The sequence below is a fragment of the Lepisosteus platostomus genome, chromosome 5 (assembly GCF_059453375.1).
Source record: "Lepisosteus platostomus isolate fLepPlt1 chromosome 5, fLepPlt1.hap1, whole genome shotgun sequence".
In the NCBI taxonomy this organism is placed as follows: domain Eukaryota; kingdom Metazoa; phylum Chordata; class Actinopteri; order Semionotiformes; family Lepisosteidae; genus Lepisosteus; species Lepisosteus platostomus.
The window spans coordinates 12,582,567-12,596,944 of NC_142615.1; the positions used below are offsets into that span (position 1 = coordinate 12,582,567).

The 14,378-nt window shown below is 49.2% G+C and overlaps 7 non-coding genes across 7 annotated transcripts; 4 read left to right on the plus strand and 3 right to left on the minus strand.

Annotated features, from left to right (window-relative positions):
- Window positions 1-4,610: 4,610 nt before the first annotated feature.
- trnad-guc (transfer RNA aspartic acid (anticodon GUC)) lies at window positions 4,611-4,682 on the minus strand. Its single transcript has one exon. It is a non-coding gene; the product is annotated as a tRNA-Asp (tRNA).
- A 1,025-nt stretch (window positions 4,683-5,707) lies between these two features.
- Window positions 5,708-5,780, plus strand: trnaf-gaa (transfer RNA phenylalanine (anticodon GAA)). The gene has a single exon. It is a non-coding gene; the product is annotated as a tRNA-Phe (tRNA).
- Window positions 5,781-6,536: 756 nt separating this feature from the next.
- On the minus strand, window positions 6,537-6,608 carry trnah-gug (transfer RNA histidin (anticodon GUG)). The gene has a single exon. It is a non-coding gene; the product is annotated as a tRNA-His (tRNA).
- Window positions 6,609-7,302: 694 nt separating this feature from the next.
- Window positions 7,303-7,375, plus strand: trnav-cac (transfer RNA valine (anticodon CAC)). Its single transcript has one exon. It is a non-coding gene; the product is annotated as a tRNA-Val (tRNA).
- A 1,716-nt stretch (window positions 7,376-9,091) lies between these two features.
- Window positions 9,092-9,184, plus strand: trnaf-gaa (transfer RNA phenylalanine (anticodon GAA)). The gene is made up of 2 exons: window positions 9,092-9,128; window positions 9,149-9,184. It is a non-coding gene; the product is annotated as a tRNA-Phe (tRNA).
- A 109-nt stretch (window positions 9,185-9,293) lies between these two features.
- trnav-aac (transfer RNA valine (anticodon AAC)) lies at window positions 9,294-9,366 on the plus strand. Its single transcript has one exon. It is a non-coding gene; the product is annotated as a tRNA-Val (tRNA).
- A 1,980-nt stretch (window positions 9,367-11,346) lies between these two features.
- On the minus strand, window positions 11,347-11,420 carry trnan-guu (transfer RNA asparagine (anticodon GUU)). The gene has a single exon. It is a non-coding gene; the product is annotated as a tRNA-Asn (tRNA).
- Window positions 11,421-14,378: the final 2,958 nt, after the last annotated feature.

Here is a 14,378-nt window from a genome sequence, read left to right on the forward strand (position 1 = left end):
GGTGGGTGTCAGGGCCATACGACACTTCTTTAAGTAGAGTGTGGCTGGGGTGGGATGTCAGGGCTTGACGACACTGCTTTATGCAGAGAGTGGAGGGGTGGGTGTCAGGGCTATAGGACAGTGCTATACGCAGAGAGTGGTGGGGGTGTGATGTTAGGGCCATACGACAGTGCTTTATACAGAGAGTGGCGGGGGGATGTCAGGGCCTGAAGATACTGCTTTACGCAGATAGTGGTGGGGGTGTGATGTCAGGGCCATACGACACTTCTTTAAGCAGGGAGTGGCAGGGGTGGGATGTCAGGGCCTGACGATACTGCTTTACGCAGATAGTGGCGGGGGTGGGATGTCAGGGCCAGACGACAGTGCTTTACGCAGAGAGTGGAGGGGGTGGAATGTCAGGGCTTGACGTCACTGCTTTAAGCACAGAGTGGATGGGTGAGTGTCAGGGCCATAAGACACTTCTTTGCGCAGAGAGTGGCAGGAGTTGGATGTCAGGGCCTAAAGATACTACTTTACGCAGTTAGTGGTGGAGGTGGGATGTCAGGGCCATACGACACTTCTTTACATAGAGAGTGGAGGGGGTAGGATGTCAGGGCTTGACGTCACTGCTTTATGCAAAGAATGGAGGGGTGGGTGTCAGGGCTATATGAATGTGCTTTCCGCAGAGAGTGGTGAGGGTGTGATGTCAGGGCCATACAACAGTGCTTTACACAGAGAGTGGCGGGGGTGGGATGTCAGGGCCTGACAACACTGCTTGACGCAGAGAGTGTAGGGGTGGGTGTCAGGGCCATACGACACTTCTTTACGCAGACAGTGGCGGGAGTGGGATGTCAGGGCTTGACGTCACTGCTTTATGCAAAGAATGGAGGGGTGGGTGTCAGGGCTATACGACTGTGCTTTCCGCAGAGAGTGGTGAGGGTGTGATGTCAGGGCCATACAACAGTGCTTTACACAGAGAGTGGCGGGGGTGGGATGTCAGGGCCTGACAACACTGCTTGACGCAGAGAGTGTAGGGGTGGGTGTCAGGGCCATACTACACTTCTTTACGTAGAGAGTGGCGGGGGTGGTATTTCAGGGCTTGACGACACTGCTTTATGCAGAGAGTGGAGGGGTGGGTGTCAGGGCTATACGACAGTGCTTTACGCAGAGAGTAGTGGCGGTGTGATGTCAGGGCCATACGACACTGCTTTACACAGAGAGTGGCGGGGTTGGGATGTCAGGGCCATACGACACTGCTTGACACAGAGAGTGGCGGGGGTGGGATGTCAGGGCCTGACGATACTGCTTTACGTAGAGAGTGGCGGGGGTGGGATGTCAGGGCTTGACGACACTACTTTATGCAGAGAGTGGAGGGGTGGGTGTCAGGGCCATACGACACTTCTTTACGTAGAGAGTGGCGGGGGTGGGATGTCAGGGCCTGAAGATACTGCTTTTCGCAGAGAGCGGTGGAGGTGGGATGTCATGGTTATACGACAGTGCTTTCCACTGAGAGTGGTGGGGGTGGGATGTCATGGCCGTAAGACACTGCTTTATGCAGAGACTTGAGGGATTGATGTCAGGGCCATACGACAGTGCTCCACTCAGGCCTCTGCTTGAATTTCTACTCCTCCTCTCTCTCCCTACCTCTACCTCTCCCTCTCCCTACCTCTCTCCCTACCTCTCCCTTTTCCCCTCCCTACCTCTCTCCCTACCTCTACCTCTCCCTCTCTGTGGGGCCAGCAGGGGGCGCTCACCTTGCGGTCTGTGAGGGTCCTATTGCCCCAGTATAGTGACGGGGGACACGATCTGGCCCACCAGCGACAAGCAGGTTACCAGATCTAGACAAAGGGGGCAACTCTTAGTCGTATGAGCTTAGTCACACATCGCAGCGATTAAAAAAACAAAACAAACATATTATGTCCGTTACTAACGACTTTTTTTTCCTACATTGAAAGTCTCTTTCCTGGGTGATTTTCTACCGCGCCTGGGGCTCTTCATTTCTCCTGGGTGTCTCATCGCGGGCGGATTTGAAACAGACCACAGAACCTGCCGCTGCAGTGCTCTCGGTTAGAGGCTCTCATCCTGCATCACCAATCTTACACAGGAGGGACGGAGCTGGATTTCTGTCTGGAAAATAAACTCCAGAGTGAGAGAGAGCAGAGAGGGGTAGGGAGAGGTAGAGCGGTAGAGAGGTAGAGAGAGGGAGAGAGGTGGAGGGCGAGGGAGAGGGAGAGAGGTGGAGAGAGAGGGGGTTAGGGAGAGAGGGAGAAGTAGAGAGAGGGAGAGGTAGAGGTAGGGAGAGAGGTAGGGAGGGGAAAAGGGAGAGGTAGAGAGAGAGAGAGGTAGAGGTAGGGAGAGAGAGGGAGGAGGAGTACAAATTCAAGAAGGGGAAAATCCACAACACAACACAGGCGTCGGCATGCATGGGCTACAAAAGGAACAAGTAAAATGTTTCTTCTGGGCTGAAAAGAGAAGGAAGGAAAACACACCGTTGCGGCGCTACGACACGAAGACGCCGAACCAGTTGAGCACAGCAAACCCAACCTGCTCTCACAAGTTGCTTGCGCTTCAGGCGAAATAAAAGCTGCTGAGCTAAATCAGGAAAGCGGTAACTATTAGGACTGCTCACTGTTCCTCAGGCTGGGACAGAGGATCACACACTGTATTATTATTATTTAGAGACAGGCTCACTGTCTGTTCCTCAGAGTTGGACAGGAGATCCCACACTGAATTATTATTATAGAGAGACAGGCTCACTGTATGTTCCGCAGGCTGGGTCAGGAACTCACACAGTATTATTATTATTATTATTGAGAGACAGTCTCACTGTCTGTTCCTCAGGCTGGGACAGGAGATCACACACTGTATTATTATTATTATTGAGAGACAGGCATACTGTCTGTTCCCCAGGCTGGGACAGGAGATAACACTGTATTATTATTGAGAGACAAACTCACTGTCTGTTCCTCAGGCTGGGACAGTAGATCACACTGTATTATTATTATTGAGAGTCTGGCTCACTGTTCCCCAGGCTGGGACAGGAGATCCCACACTGTATTATTATTATTTAGAGACAGACTCACTGTCTTTTCCTCAGTCTGGGACAGGTGGTCACACACTGTGTATTATTATTGAGACAGGCTCACTGTCTGTTCCTCAGGCTGGGACAGTAGATCACACTGTATTATTATTATTAATATTATTGAGAGTCTGGCACACTGTTCCCCAGGCTGGGACAGGAGATCCCACACTGTATTATTATTATTTTGAGACAGGCTCACTGTTTGTTCCTCAGGCTGGGACAGGAGATCCCACACTGAATTATTATTATAGAGAGACAGGCTCACTGTATGTTCCGCAGGCTGGGTCAGGAACTCACACAGTATTATTATTATTATTGAGAGACAGTCTCACTGTCTGTTCCTCAGGCTGGGACAGGAGATCCAACACTGAATTATTATTATTGAGAGACAGGCTTACTCTCTGTTCCTCAGGCTGAGACAGGACATCCCACACTGGATTATTATTATTGAGAGACAGGATCACTGTCTGTTCCGCAGGCTAAGACAGGAGATCACATACTGTATTATTATTATTGAGAGAGGCTTACTGTCTGTTCCCTGGAGGCTGGGACAGGAGATCACACGCTGTAATATTATTATTGAGAGACAAGCTCACTGTCTGTTCCTTAGGCTGGAACAGGAGATCACACACTGTACTTTTATTATTGAGAGACAGGCTCACTGTTCCTCAGGCTGGGACAGGAGATCAGACTGTATTATTAATATTGAGAGACAACCTCACTGTTCCTCAGGCTGGGACAGGAGATGACACACTGTATTATTATTATTATTATTGAGAGACAGGCTCACTGTTCCTCAGGCTGGGACAGGAAATCACACAGTGTATTATTATTATTGAGAGACAGGCTCACAGTCTGTTCCTCAGGCTAAGACAGGAAATCACACACTGTACTTTTATTATTGAGAGACAGGCTCACTGTTCCTCAGGCTGGGACAGGGGATCACACTGTATTATTATTATTGACAGATAAACTCGCTGTTCCTCAGGCTGAGACAGTAGATCGCACTGTATTATTATTATTGAGAGTCTGGTTCACTGTTCCCCAAGCTGGGACAGGAGGTCACACACTGTATTATTATTATTGAGAGACAGGTTCGCTGTCTGTTCCTCAGGCTAGTACAGGAGATCAACCACTGTATTATTATTATTGAGATACAGGCTCACTGTGTGTTCCTCAGGCTGAGACAGTAGATCACACTGTATTATAATTATTGAGAGGCTGACTCACTGTTTCCCAGGCTGGGACAGGAGATCACACACTGGATTATTATTATTGAGAGACAGGCTCACTGTCTGTTCCTCTGGCTGGGGCAGGGAATCACATACTGTATTATTAGTAATATTGAGAGACAGACTCGCTGTCTGCTCCTCAGGCTGGGACAGGAGATCACACACTGTTGTAGTGTGCTCTCACGAGGCACCAGTTCTGTAGGGCTTTGGGCATTTACTGGGACAATTATTTTTGTGGCATAATTATTTTTGACGCTGTGAAAGAAAACAGAGAAGTGAAAGGCAGTCATTTCTCTAAGGAGGTGAAAGAAAAGCTACTCCCCGTCGGGGAATCGAACCCCGGTCTCCCGCGTGACAGGCGGGGATACTTGCCACTATACTAACGAGGAAGACATCGCTCTCTCCAACCCCCGGCATCGTGTCCCGACCCAGCATGCTGGAAGCCGACGCGTGCTGTGATCCCTTTACGGAGCAGAAATGACAACCGAGGAGCCGAGAGATCATGTCAGCATTTCGCGTCTGAACGGAAAACACAAACGACCAACTCGGAATGACTTGCCTTTGACGCTTTTCAAAGTGTTCTTTGTGCACGACGACTGCGCCGCCTAGCAGATACAAAGGGGTTGTACAACTTTGAACTAGCAAATGGAAGAGGGCTAAGCCCCCTCTCTTTTAGCCCAGGTTCGATCTGTCTCCCAGAATCACCAGGGCGCACACACACACACACACCCGTGCCGTTGAAGTGCTCTGCTTCATTTCTAAGGGCAACTCAACATTCACTCCTACCCCGAGTGCAGAAAAGACAGCATCCACAGCAACAACAGCTCAGGTCTCTGCACAGGAGCTAAGCTGCCCTCATCTCCTCTGCTCTGCGGCTCCTGCGGAGTGGAGTCCTGCCTGGAGCCGTGTTTGCAGGCGGCGGCTCCCCGCGCCCTGTCTGGGCGTCGTGTCCAAGAGCTCCTGGGAGGAAAAGAGAGCCCTCCCACTCGGGGGCTTTTCCACGGTCTGTGTGAGGAGGGGCGGGTGTGTCCAGTAGCTTATCGAGCGGAAGCCTGGGGCGGCGGAGAGCTGTGATCGTGCAGACCTTGAGGTGTCACCTCTTTGTCTGCTTTCCCGCCCCCCCTCCGCCCAAGCTCTGCTCCAAAGTAGCCCGGCAACCCCTCACACCTGCACGTGTCACAACCTAAGGTGCGGTCATGAGACACCCATGGGGTGTCGTTCTGTTCTTGCTAATTGTTTCCTGCCCGTCGCAGGCAGGAGTCCATGCGAGGAAGATGCGCTGGACAGAGCTCAGAGGGCGCAGCTGGGTGGCTTTCCTTCTGAGTGACGTTCCGGAACACTCTCCCGCTACTCTTGGTGCGCTCATGCCACAACACAGGAAGGCTGGAGCAGGTGGCTGGGGGCGATGCGCACTGCCGAAATAGCTCAGTTGGGAGAGCGTTAGACTGAAGATCTAAAGGTCCCTGGTTCGATCCCGGGTTTCGGCATTTTGTTTCATCGCGCCCTTTGTTCCTCTCTCCAGCGCCACCTGCCTAAAGTGACGCGTCCCTTTCTCAGCCCGAAACGCAAGCGAGACACCAGCAGCAGTCCCTACAGGTTTCCGTAGTGTAGCGGCTATCACGTTCGCCTAACACGCGACAGGTCCCCGGTTCGAGACCGGGCGGAAACAGCCTCGTTTTGCACGCTCCTGTACTTCACAGAGGTCTTGAGCGACCGGTCATTTGTTCCCAATGTATTTCCGGTGCCTTCGTGCACTCTTGTACCAAACGCACGTTCCTTCTGTACGCGGAGCCGATCATTTGCAATTGGGCTGTGCCGACAGACCAGGTCGAGCTCTGTCGGCTCAAAAGCAGCGCAGGACCTGCAAGAACAACAGAAAGATTAGCATCCAGCGGGGGCCTCTTAGTGAGCCCAAGAGCTCATCAAGAATCGGCTCCAGCAACAGGGCTGGGCGCATTGTTCCATTCTCCGCCCACTCTCGGTGTAAACAAGTCCCTCCTGGTCTCTGCTTGAAATGCACTTTCCTGCGTTTGCTTTGGTGTAACTGGCTTCCCCTGCATGGGCGAATGTGAAGAAGATCCTTAGTAAGTCATTGAAGAAAACCGAGAAGAGGTCGGAGTGGCCTCTGTCGTTCATCAACGATCCAGTCAGGCAGTACTCCTCTGTAAAGCGCCGTTCGTTCACGTCGATTGGCTTTTTTTTGCCTTCATTCGTGCGAGTAGTAAAAGCAGACGCCCCTATTCTGCCGTGACCCGGATTCGAACCGGGGTTGTTGCGGCCACAACGCAAAGTACTGACCACTATACGATCACAGCGAGTTACCGAGACACACGCGGCAGGGCGGAAAGGGCTGTGCTCTCTTCGTGTGACATAATTCGGAAAAGTCCTGACGTTGCATTTCAACTGAGCCCCAGTATACATCGACCCTTCGACACTCTGAGTGACAACTCTCTTGCGTGTTTTCTCATATTTATGTAGTTTGCTTGCATGATGCCGGGAACAGCATGGTTGTTCGCTGCCATATAGTCTAGCGGTTAGGGTTCCTGGTTTTCACCCAGGCGGTTCGACTCGGTTTTGCCTCCTGCTTTCCAAAAGATCAGCACCGTGTACGAAAGAGCCGCATTAAAACTACTCGAACGTGCAAAACGTGCGAGAAGAGGGGGCGCTTGTTTCCAACCGAAACTTCTCGCGTGTGAGACGAGCTGATCATCGCTGTGGGAGGGTTACTCTGGTAGACAGGGCTGACCTTCGGCAATAGGATTTATAGTCTCCAAGATGATATTTGCACTTTCTGGAGAGGCGATTTTCTCCACTTCAGTAGCCCGATTTCGTCGATTGCGTGGAGAGGGCTGTAGAATGTGGCGCCGCCTTTCCTGTTCCGTCCATGACAGGCGTGCTGGTCTCTGGAGAGAGAGCACGGTCCATCAGCGCACTCCAATAAAGGCACTGGAAGCAGCTAAATCGCATTGGCGAAGCTCAGCACTGGGCCGCTGGGCACGTCTTGCCACTGTTTCCGTAGTGTAGTGGTTATCACGTTCGCCTCACACGCGAAAGGTCCCCGGTTCGAAACCGGGCGGAAACAGACATCTTTTGTCGCCAGGCACAAAAGGGGATTGGGGATTCGCCTAGCGCTGTGATCGAACAGACCCACTGGACCCACCTCTTAGTGTGGCGGGATCTGCACAGTGCATGTCACAGCGCATCCTGCTTTCACTTCAAGGCGCGTCCTGATGCACCCCAGTCTCCCGCGTGACAGGTGGGGACAGGTGACAGGTCCTATACTAACGAGGAAGACATCGCTCTCTCCGACCCCCGGCATCGTGTCCCGACCCACCGTGCTGGAAGCCGACGCGTGCTGTGATTCCTTTACGGAGCAGAAATGACAACCGAGGAGCCGAGAGATCATTTCAGCATTTCGCGTCTGAACGGAAAACACAAACGACCAACTCGGAATGACTTGCCTTTGACGCTTCTCAAAGCGTTCTATGTGCATCGAACAGACCCACTCACCTCTTAGTGTGGCGGGATCTGCACAGCGCATGTCGCAGCGCTTCCTGCTTTCACTTCAATGTGCTTCCTGATGTCGAGTCGACTGCCGTGCGGAGGCTCTGAAAGCGAGAGCAATGAAAAGGTGCACGACGCTGTGAAAGAAAACAGAGAAGTGAAAGGCAGTCATTTCTCTAAGGAGGTGAAAGAAAAGCTACTCCCCGTCGTGAATCGAACCCCGGTCTCCCGCGTGACAGGCGGGGATACTTGCCACTATACTAACGAGGAAGACATCGCTCTCTCCAACCCCCGGCATCGTGTCCCGACCCAGCATGCTGGAAGCCGACGCGTGCTGTGATCCCTTTACGGAGCAGAAATGACAACCGAGGAGCCGAGAGATCATGTCAGCATTTCGCGTCTGAACGGAAAACACAAACGACCAATTTGGAATGACTTGCCTTTGACGCTTTTCAAAGTGTTCTTTGTGCACGACGACTGCGCCGCCTAGCAGATACAAAGGGGTTGTACAACTTTGAACTAGCAAATGGAAGAGGGCTAAGCCCCCTCTCTTTTAGCCCAGGTTCGATCTGTCTCCCAGAATCACCAGGGCGCACACACACACACACCCGTGCCGTTGAAGTGCTCTGCTTCATTTCTAAGGGCAACTCAACATTCACTCCTACCCCGAGTGCAGAAAAGACAGCATCCACAGCAACAACAGCTCAGGTCTCTGCACAGGAGCTAAGCTGCCCTCATCTCCTCTGCTCTGCGGCTCCTGCGGAGTGGAGTCCTGCCTGGAGCCGTGTTTGCAGGCGGCGGCTCCCCGCGCCCTGTCTGGGCGTCGTGTCCAAGAGCTCCTGGGAGGAAGAGAGAGCCCTCCCACTCGGGGGCTTTTCCACGGTCTGTGTGAGGAGGGGCGGGTGTGTCCAGTAGCTTATCGAGCGGAAGCCTGGGGCGGCGGAGAGCTGTGATCGTGCAGACCTTGAGGTGTCACCTCTTTGTCTGCTTTTCCGCCCCCCCTCCGCCCAAGCTCTGCTCCAAAGTAGCCCGGCAACCCCTCACACCTGCACGTGTCACAACCTAAGGTGCGGTCATGAGACACCCATGGGGTGTCGTTCTGTTCTTGCTAATTGTTTCCTGCCCGTCGCAGGCAGGAGTCCATGCGAGGAAGATGCGCTGGACAGAGCTCAGAGGGCGCAGCTGGGTGGCTTTCCTTCTGAGTGACGTTCCTGCAACACTCTCCCGCTACTCTTGGTGCGCTCATGCCACAACACAGGAAGGCTGGAGCAGGTGGCTGTGGGCTTTGCGCACTGCCGAAATAGCTCAGTTGGGAGAGCGTTAGACTGAAGATCTAAAGGTCCCTGGTTCGATCTAAAGGTCCCTGGTTCGATCCCGGGTTTCGGCATTTCGTTTCATCGCGCCCTTTGTTCCTCTCTCCAGCGCCACCTGTCTAAAGTGACGCGTCCCTTTCTCAGCCCGAAACGCAAGCGAGACACCAGCAGCAGTCCCTACAGGTTTCCGTAGTGTAGCGGCTATCACGTTCGCCTAACACGCGAAAGGTCCCCGGTTCGAGACCGGGCGGAAACAGCCTCGTTTTGCACGCTCCTGTACTTCACAGAGGTCTTGAGCGACCGGTCATTTGTTCCCAATGTATTTCCGGTGCCTTCGTGCACTCTTGTACCAAACGCACGTTCCTTCTGTACGCGGAGCCGATCATTTGCAATTGGGCTGTGCCGACAGACCAGGTCGAGCTCTGTCGGCTCAAAAGCAGCGCAGGACCTGCAAGAACAACAGAAAGATTAGCATTCAGCGGGGGCCTCTTAGTGAGCCCAAGAGCTCATCAAGAATCGGCTCCAGCAACAGGGCTGGGCGCATTGTTCCATTCTCCGCCCACTCTCGGTGTAAACAAGTCCCTCCTGGTCTCTGCTTGAAATGCACTTTCCTGCGTTTGCTTTGGTGTAACTGGCTTCCCCTGCATGGGCGAATGTGAAGAAGATCCTTAGTAAGTCATTGAAGAAAACCGAGAAGAGGTCGGAGTGGCCTCTGTCGTTCATCAACGATCCAGTCAGGCAGTACTCCTCTGTAAAGCGCCGTTCGTTCACGTCGATTGGCTTTTTTTTGCCTTCATTCGTGCGAGTAGTAAAAGCAGACGCCCCTATTCTGCCGTGAACCGGATTCGAACCGGGGTTGTTGCGGCCACAACGCAAAGTACTGACCACTATACGATCACAGCGAGTTACCGAAACACACGCGGCAGGGCGGAAAGGGCTGTGCTCTCTTCGTGTGACATAATTCGGAAAAGTCCTGACGTTGCATTTCAACTGAGCCCCAGTATACATCGACCCTTCGACACTCTGAGTGACAACTCTCTTGCGTGTTTTCTCATATTTATGTAGTTTGCTTGCATGATGCCGGTGAAGTGGAAATCTAATAAGTAAATTGATTCTTAAAAATGTAGAGAGCTTTGAAAAAATATATTGGTGCTTTTAGATAATATATTTCAAGGATGTAACTGCTGTGCTACAGTGCGTGCAGAATTTTAGAAAACAGTTCGTCAACAAAGTACACTGTTTAGGTTAGTTTAGAAGACAATGTACCAAAACAATATATGCTGTCTGGGTCATTAGAATTAGCTGATAAGCTTTGAATAACAAATCTAGTTTTTCTTCTCTCGCTCTATGATGTAATCTGTTTTCTCTTAGAGAAAGGGGAAGTTTTAGAAGGGACCAAGTGCTGAATTTTTTTACAGCGCAACGTCTTATAAAAACCCTGTACTGCTTGTAACAAATTGAGTCTCTGGTTGCACTTTGCAGGGCTCCCAATATTGCAATATTGAAATAAAGACCTTACTCAGGTGAGAACTCTCTCTTGTGGCTTCCTTGATAGTTATATTTCCATGACAATTTGGGGGCTCGTCCGGGATCACAAACCTGAGCGCGAACGGCTGCTGAAACTCCATCCGGACCCGGACAATTTTAGCAAATTGGACGAACCTCGGAGGATAAACTGTTTATCCTTCCAGAGACGCGTCTGGAGAATTGGCAGCTGTCTGACGTCAGTAAGTGATCCTTTAAAATTAATAGTTATATTTCCATGACAAGAGAAAAACCATCAACACCCCTACCACCTCCACCAATCCTAACCTTGTTTTTACTATACCCTCTGACCTTTCCCTTTCACCCCTTTGCATCCTCAGCTAACATATTTTAAAATTACAATAGACTGTATAGTATTTATGTTTAAAATTAAGGTAAATATGTCAAAATATCAAAATCCAACTGCACAGTGCTATTGTAAGAATGCTTGTCAAGTTCTCAAACAAACCTGCATTGTATTTTTAAAATATTTCAGCAGAGGATTCAACTGGAGTATAAATGAAGATTCGACGATAATTTTTTTTGAGTGAATATGGTTTTCTGGGGAGTTGCAATGTTGGGCATTATTGGACATTTCCCGGTGACCCTGACACGTGTTAAACACTCGCATTTCCTGCAAATATTAAAATGGTTAAGGTTTCGCTGAGAAATCCAATCGACTGAAGACAATATTTATATCGCAAAAGAACCCCGTCCCTGGGTGGACTCGAACCACCAACCTTTCGGTTAACAGCCGAACGCGCTAACCGATTGCGCCACAGAGACTGACTGGTAAGGTCATTTCTCGAATCACAAGTTTTCGGTTAAAAAAAAATCTCTTCCCGTTTATTTTGCCAGCCTGTAATATTTCTTCTGCACTGATAACCAAGAATTGAATTTCATTTTTCGCAAGCTGTGTGAATTTCATCAAAAATAAGTTTTCCAGAAAGGAAATGAACACATGCATTTAACGAAATCAAGCCCTTTGTGATTGCCCGAAATGATACGTTCTGTACTACAAGATAGGAAGAAAGACACGGCTGGGATTTGAATCTCGGTTCTTTTGTTTAATAGAGAAGCGCTTTAACCAACTAGGCTACGGTGACAGGACAACCTTCACCTTTTACAGCCGCTTGGACACACCGCTCTGAGACATCTGCGTTCAGTAAGCGCTGAACCTGCGCTCAGAGCAAATTGCCTCTTTTACATAGCAGCCCCGACACTGAGAAACGAAGAGAACTGGCTTTTATCTGCCATTTTCATGTCCAATGCGTTTGACATCTCCCAAGGGCGACAGAGTTCTTTTGCGACACTATTTCTTCTTCTTTTTTATTTCTGTACGCTTTGATAAAAAACGAGAAATCGTGCAACGGAAAAATGTCTTTTTTTCATAGAGAAAACGTGCACCAGGAAATGTTGTGTTGAGAAGAAATGATTTAACATGATACGTGACCTAATTTATCTTAGCAATTGCTCGACCAGCAAGATCTGGAGACGTTGGAGAGTCTGGTGGATGTGATAATTATACGGTGTTGTGGAAGAAAACAGTCTTTCTTTGAATTCTCAGTCAATCGGAATTTCAGTGCGAAACATAAACCCCTTGTCTGATTTAAAGAGATTATATTTCAAAACTCATAAAAAATCAGAAAACACACGTTTCTCACTTTGAAATTTTAGACGGAGCGGTGCATTACTAGTAGCGGCGCTGAGCACACTATGGGGGAATTCAGGTCATGTGAAATGCCAGCAGTTTAATAAACAACGCGTCTGATTTCGGATCATAAGATTGTAGGTTCGACTTCTACCTGGCTCGTGTAAATTTTATTCAAGCTCCTCAGTAATAGATGTATATTATGTAATGAACCGCACCTGAAAGCAAACGTTGGGTCTGTTTCCTTTGTTTTCCAGCATGAATAGCAAATCGTTACAATGTCCAATAGCGGGTTTTGTTTTCAAATTACGGTTTCAGGCTTCAGACACTTAAAAAAACACAAGTGTCCGGAAACTCATTAACTTTCAGGTTTGCTTGAACCTGTATTAAAAAAAGTTATCTGAAACTTCCGGGATTCCATTATCTGATGTAGCTGTCTCTAAAGTTGGACGTGATGTTAAGCAGATGTGAACTGTGCCTTTTCTCTTAAAAAAAAAACAAAGTTCTTTTTTCCCCTCCACTCCAATGCTGGAGACTGTAAGCCTGTGTGAGCTCCACACTGCGTGTCCTGTACTGCTCTATTTTGTTTTGATTATCTATGTGGTGTACAGATAGAACTCAACTGCATGGGGTGAATTCCGTGTTCAGGACCAGCAGAACCTGAAAAAGTAGCAGCTGACCTCGACATGATTTGAACACGCAGCCTTCTGATATGGAGTCAGGCACGCTACCGTTGCACCACGAAGTCACGGCTGTCAGTTCTGTTGAATTTCCCAAAGGAGACAAATCAGCTTCACAAAAAAAAAAATCTCCTGTGAAGAGCGCAGCTCTCCGAAGAGAGTCTCTTCTTCCCAGACCACATTTTATTCTTCTTGCGCAGCTCTTGTGCAGGTGTTGTTCTCAATTACAGATCCAGGAACACTGATTTTTTTTCTATTTTTTTTTTTAATTAAGTACCCCATGGTGCAACGGTAGCACGTCTGACTCTAAATCCCCAAGTTCATTTTCAAAGTATATCGGAGTCAACTGATACTGATCAGGTTCTGCTGCTACTGAACCCGCAGTCTTCACCTTAAGGTTCAATTCCTCAAGCCTTTTGACCTTATATGTCCATCCCTTCTCGTCAAAACTCGTATTTTCACAGAGTACCCTTCAGAAATCGCAGTATAGAATGAAAAAACTCCAGTAGATCTCGGCCGCTGTTGGTGATTTTCCTTTAAAAATAAATGAATCTCTGGAAATTTTACGGAGTGTATCACTTTCACTGAGACCGAGAAGTGTTAAGCTGTACATGAGTCTTTGTGGTTCGGTTGTTAACCAAAAGGGTGGTGGTTTGAGCCCTCCCAGGGACACTATGAGCCTTTTAATGTACACACCCGTCTCACTTTATCTCCACGGCCGGTCTTGTACCGCAATCAAATACAGAGCCTGTAGGAGGCAGTAAGCTCGCATATATAGCTCACTGTGTATATAATGAAGAAGCAGAGGTTAGTTTCTCATCTGCGCGTTACAGAGCCTTACGCAACTCGTACTGTACCAACAGCTAGGGTTTGATCCCTGCACGGGCTATTAGTTGAAAAGCCATTGTAAATGACGTGTAAGAGATTTATAGATACTGTAGATCAGTGGTTCTCAAACTGTGGTACGCGTACCGGCAGTGGTATGTGGAGTGCCACCAGGTGGTACGCCAAATGACCCTGGAACTGTGTAGTGTGCACTGAAAAATCGGGACGGGTTTTCATATTTTGTATTTTAATACTTGTCGAATACGCAGCCTACATACTACGATACAGTGCGTGCTAATACTTCAGTGGACACAAGAGATACTCTGTAATTCTATACCACTCTATAGGAATGCGTGCTACGGATGCAAGTGACCAATTGTATTTAAAAAAAGCTATTGTATCTCCAGCAAATAGGGAGAAAGGAGAATGTGCGTGATTTTGGAACAATGCCAACATTGTAAACACAGGAATGCATAGAAATACGTGCTATGAACGCAGGCAATCTTGTGAGCACACGAAAGCGTGATAGAAAAATATTTAAGAACTGTTCGAATTTGAGAAAAATACACCGAGCGTCTCTGTGTTTCG